Source organism: Aulostomus chinensis, chromosome 4 (assembly GCF_037954235.1).
Source record: "Aulostomus chinensis isolate RoL2024-O1b breed Wild chromosome 4, RoL_Achi_v1.0, whole genome shotgun sequence".
Taxonomy (NCBI): domain Eukaryota; kingdom Metazoa; phylum Chordata; class Actinopteri; order Syngnathiformes; family Aulostomidae; genus Aulostomus; species Aulostomus chinensis.
The window spans coordinates 32,067,844-32,073,752 of record NC_141323.1 but is presented as its reverse complement, the minus strand read 5'-3'; positions in this window follow the sequence as shown (position 1 = coordinate 32,073,752).

The following is a 5,909-nucleotide window of genomic DNA, read 5'->3' as shown; positions in this document are numbered from 1 at the left end:
GGGTCGGGAGGGAGGGAGGTAAGGGGCTGGAGAGTGAGGTAGAGGTGGATTGCTTGGCGCCCGGGACTTGCTGGCCTGGGGCCCTGTGTGGGTCGCACCCACATTTGGGAGGGGTTTGCTAACCTCGGCCCATCCTCGGGCGGGCTGGGCCCTGGCGCGGTGTCCTGGACTGCCGCCACTCCGGACAAAGGGAGGATGCTGGGGGACGTCTGAGGGATGGGGGCTGACCTCCTTGATGCTGATCGAACTGGGGGCACTGACCACGGGCTGCTGGCTGGGGGTTCTGCTGTGCACTGGGGGCCTGGGCCCTCCCTGCCCTTGCACTGCACGGTGGTGGGCCCTCTGCCCAGATCTCCGGACAGTGCCCCTTGGTGCTCCAATCTGACCCCTGGACCAGGGAGGCTAGACTCCCTTTCGGCTGGTTGCAGTGGTGACGGGGTGGTCAGCGGGGCCAGTCTGGAAGTTGCCCCCCTGCAGGTCTGGCCCATTCCTCAGCTCCTCTCATTGCCTCTCTGTCCCATCACATCACATCTTATGTATCACTAGGCCTTGAGGGGCTGGACCCCCCAATTTTAATCACATCGTAGACATTTAGGGCTTGGGGGAGTGCATGAGGATGTACTGGGAAACTCTGCCGTCTGCAACCGGCGGGGCTCCCATGCCCTGGGTGCCTCCACCAATTTTAACTACATTCTAGTCATCCACATCATCACATCTACATTCCCATGCACAACACGCACCCTGCACCATGTTGGGATGGGGGGGCAGCTGGGGCAGGGAGTGGGTCCAGTGCTGCCTCCTTTGCTAACTGCACCATTGCAGGCCTGGGGGCCTGGCCGGGGCTCTTTGGGGGGGGTGGTCCTCTGTTCGGAGGCGGTGGGCCTGGTCGTTGTGGTGGGCTGTGGCTGCCCCGCCTGGGTGTGGGGTGTGGGTGGGTGTCGGCCTCGCCGCTGGCGGACCTCTTGGGGGGCTCTGGTCGGGTCTCGGGCCAGAGGGGCCCTGTGCCCCTGGGCTCTGCTCATGCTGTGTGTGTGTGTGGGGGGGGGTGCCCGGCGGGAACAGGGTCATCTCTGCCCCGTCTCTCTGTGGGTTGCTTCTGAGTGGGGGTTGCTGCTCCTATGCTTTCCTATGGGTCCTGGCATGGGTTGGGCCTGTGGCTGTTTCCTGGGGAAGGGGTGGCCGGGGGCTCCCCATGTTCTGGGGGTTTCTGGGTGCTCTGGTGACCTGGTCCTGACCTACCTGCTATCCTGGACTGGGGGTGCGAATGTCCTGGCCCCTCACATCAGCTACAGCCAGCTACGCACAGCATCCAAGACAAACCGTAGCACACACACATACACATACACACGCGTATACACACGCGTATACACACGCATATACACACATACATGCATGGAGCGCACAACTGACCCATAAACACACACTCAGAAATTTATCTTAAAATTATATTAAACCAAATGGTAAGCCTGCACCGGAAATTCTGCAACCAATGTTTTTTCTTTCTTTTTCTTTTGTTGTTGTTACTTTTTCTTTGTTTGTTTATTTGGTTTTTGTTTGTTTTTGTTAGTTTTTGTTTGTTCGTTTGTTTTGTGTTTTTTTATTGTTGTTTTCTGCTATTGCTGTTGTTGTTTTTGTCTCCCCCCTCCCCCTTATCTTTGCTGTCCTGTCCCTGTTCTCTCTTCCTGTCCACTCCTGAGCCTCAGTCCGGTAGCTTTATCAATGAACCAATACCATTCCTAATAAAATTAAACATAAATGGCGATAGGAGGAGTTTATCAGATTCCTCCTATGCAGAATAAAACTGCTTCAGTACAACAAGGCACCAGGAACACTGATGCTGCTTGCCTCAGCTACTGAACAGGACAGGTTAAAAAAAATTTTGAAAATAAAAAATAAACAGTATTATTTCCACCTCATACTCCTGCATATATTCAAGTGAACAGGGAACACAAATTCATGCTCAACATCTCCTGTGTATTCATCCACAGTCACTGAACAACAACCAAACCAAACAAAAGGGGGTTTGCTAGCGTGGCGTGCTGAGGTAGAAAGGAGCTGTACAAATTGAGTCCTTTTACCATTTCTTTCCTGGGTGCTTCTAGCGGCGCTGTCGTCACTTCCTGTGACCGCGGGAGGAAAGGGGTCCCCCTTCAGAGAAAGTTTTATATCATTATGTTACTTCCTCTTCAACATGCCTTTCACAGACCAACTCACTAACTAGCAAATTGAGGTAGTGTGGCCGAGCGGTTTAAGGGGCTGGATTAAGGCTCCAGTGTCTGAGGAGGTGTGAGTTCAAATCCCACCACTGCCATCATATCCCAGGTTACTGGAGAGGTGTGGCAGGTCTCTTACAGCCTCTCTGTGGGGGAGGTGTTGGCTGCTATATTCACTTGTGGGAAGAAAATGTCCTGAACTGGAAGAGTTCTCTTCATCTTGAACTCTCCAAAACAACAATGTGCAGTAATGCTGAGCTACCTTCAAGCCAACAACATGGGCACATCCTCCCAATTTATGTAACACTGCCAGTGACCTCTGCTTCAGTGTAACGGTGACTCTCCAAACTGAAGCTGATCCAGGAGGAGACATGGAGCAGACAGGCTCTCTGATTTAATGCTGCTGTCTATTGAGAGGAACATCCCAGTTGACTCAAACAAGGCTGCTGATGTCTTCAAACCTAGGACCAGAAGAAGAATCCTCCTCTGAGTCCACAGACCTGAGCATCGCTGCTCTGACAACCACGTTACCTCCTGGTTATCAGTGTGAAGTCAATGGTGAGGTAGTCAGTTGTTCCTGGTGTTTTATTCCAGAGGTAGTTAAACACTGAATTCAATAATTTTAATTCTTTACTTGAAGTTTCATGCTGTTTTGCTGGAAATGTTTGACAACTTCTTGCATGTTGGTGCCCCATCACACACAACAGGTGCACTTGTACTCTTTTCACCTCTGACCCACAAACATTCATAGTCTTCCAGTGAACGTCCAATTATCTTCTGAAATAAATGATGAATCTTTACCTGCTGAGACTCATTATCTCTGACTGTGACTAGCATGTGCTAGCAGAATACAGCACTCCTTCTTCATTATCTGTCTTTGTCTCTGACCAGCTCTCCTGCTCTCTTTCCTCCTACCAGTCAAAGCAGACATCTTCACCTACTGATCTTGGATCTGCTGCCTGTTCCTGCCTGGTAAAAGAAGGAACCAGCACCTGGTTCTACAGGCTGAATTAACTCCAGGACGTTGGCCAGCCGTGTCAGTTGAAACCTTATTTGTCCAAATGGAGAAAAAATAAGTCTGATTGTTAATGAAAGATGTCATCATGGCTTTGAAACTGTGGTTGGGGACAAACCAACAAGAGCACATTCATGGAAGAATAGCAATAAAAACAGGAAGTGTTAGTTAGCAAGAACTCACCAGTCTTTCACTATCATATTTGAGTCTAGTGGAACAAAATGGCTGCTGCTGACTGTGCTGCCTGGTGGTGGATCACTCTTCACCATCCTCACAGGCCTTGATGGAACCAAAAAGGCGACTTCCTGGAGAAGATCTTCTAGGGGGTCCAGGTTAAAGCTGTGCCCCAGCTGGCACCAGGATCTGACCCAGGTCCTGCATGTGAGATACTGTCAGTTCTGTTCTGCCCTGCTCACAACCACAGGCTGGTGTTGAGGCCTGCAGCAACCAGGACCCCAGTCACCAAGTGTATAAAGGCTTGTCATTGTGGCAGTGGGAGGAGTCAAAATGAAGACAGACCAATGTGAGCAGGATGTTACTGAAAAGTAAGAAGAACCTGACCATGTTTCCTACAGTACCCAGGAGGCTTGGTAGTTGTTGAAGGAAGCTCCAAAAGCAAGAATTAGCCCCGCTCTCCTGCTCTCTTTCCCCCCAACCGGTCAAAGCAGAAGGCCGTCCCCATTGAGCCTGGATCTGCTCGATGTTCCTGCCTGTTAAAAGGAAGGTTTTTGTCACCACTGTTGCAGGATGTGCTTGCTGATGGAGAATTGTTGGGTGTAGATTCATTGAAGGAGTTTGGCACTGGACCTGCTCTACCTGTAAAGTGTCATGAGATAAGTTTTGTTGTGATTTGGTGCAAAATAAATAAAATTAACTTGACCAGTGTTATTTGTGGTCTTTTGTTAATTGCATGGCACATGAAATTATTTTTGGTCACTTTTCTAGTGACAGTCTCACAGTGGCAAGACAAGAACACTTCTACTTTTGATGATGACAGTTTGTTCAACACTAAACTTCATCCAGTACCATGTTGTCAAACACTGGAACATCCACAGCACCTGAAGAGGGACTTGAAACCTGGACCCTCAGATTAAAAGTCTGATGCTCTACCGTCTGAGTTACTCAGGTTCTTTCTGCAGCACTTAGACAGGAAAAGAAACACCTGTGAAGGTCAAACTGCTGCTTTCTTGACTTGTTCAATCCTCCATGTTAAAGTCCACCATGCTTTTGATTGGCTCTGATTCTCTGTGGCAAAATCCAACAAGAGGCTCCAAAAATGTCTTGAATGTCATAAGAATGCACAGGACAAGATGGTAGTTTCCTTCATGTCTGCAGTTCCTCCACTGGAAAGTAAAGTCAATGCTGTTCCTCTGCTGAAACCTGGGATCGGACCAGGGACCTTTAGATCTTCAGTCTAACGCTCTCCCAACTGAGCTGTTTCAGCTCTGAGTGAGGGCCCTGCTTCTCTCATTTTATAATCTCTTCCACTCTCACTAGAACTTAGAGAGGATTTGAGCTTCTGAAGTCATGACACATTGAACAGTTCCACAGGACCATTTTTGATGAATGTCTGAATCACACAAGCCTCTTTTGTTTGTCTTCTTCCCAGTTGCCTCAACATTGTGTGAGCCAATAATTCCACATCTGTACCAGACACACCTCTTGTTGGTGGGTTTTCTGGATCTTTCTGTTCTAACAGTGTCTTTTGTCTTAATTATGCCACTTTCACATGATACAAACACAAAATGAAAAGCAGAACAAGCCAGAACCCAAAATATGGATTTGCAAGGTCAAACAAACAACAACCAGTCAAGCAAATCAAACCAACAGAAACCAACTACTGGTTCCAAAACCAGTAAAAAACAAAAACAGAGGAAAAGGCTCTGTGTGCAAGAACATGCATGTGTATGTGTGTGTGTTCAGATTCGTGTGTGTCAAAAACTGACAACATGAGCCAACAGTGGTGGTGTCTGTCAAAGAGGTGGAGCTCTGTCCTTCACCTGCAAGATTTCAGCAAGCAGCTCAGGTCCAGTTTTCTTCACTGTGCCACCATGATAAGTTTCCTCCTGAGAAGTTCTTGTCCAAGGTCATAGCTGGTAAAAGAATTGTCACAGTGATACTGGGACCCTGCAGTCCAGTCGTCATATCCAGGACCACACTGGACATGGCCGTCTTTGTTTGTTTTGTTGTTGTGCAATGTGAGAGAACGTGACAGACCATTTTATACCAAAGACAGGCTGTGTGTGTGTGTGTGTGTGTGTGTGTGTGTGTGTGTGTGTGTGTGTGTGTGTGTCAACATTGGGTGTGTAACCATGTTAAATTCTTTTAAATAAATATATTTCAACCTGCTATTATTTGTATGCTGTGTGATTTATGAAACCCAAGACTAACTAAGGTGTACATACTGCAACCTAAAGTATGGTAATGAGGAGAATGATGAAAAATCCACAAGGTGATCAGAAAATAATAAATGAAAAAAAAAAATCTCTGAACATGTGTGACTGAAATATGTCAGTGGGACTGGCAGAATCTGGCTTTACCACAAAGTGTCTCATCAAGAGGTCTGTCACATGCATCTGCTGTGGAGGGTCAATCTGTCCACATTCAGATCATTGATGCAACAACTGTGCTATGATCAAACTACTCAGGATGAAACAGACCAATGTTGACATCAAGTAGCA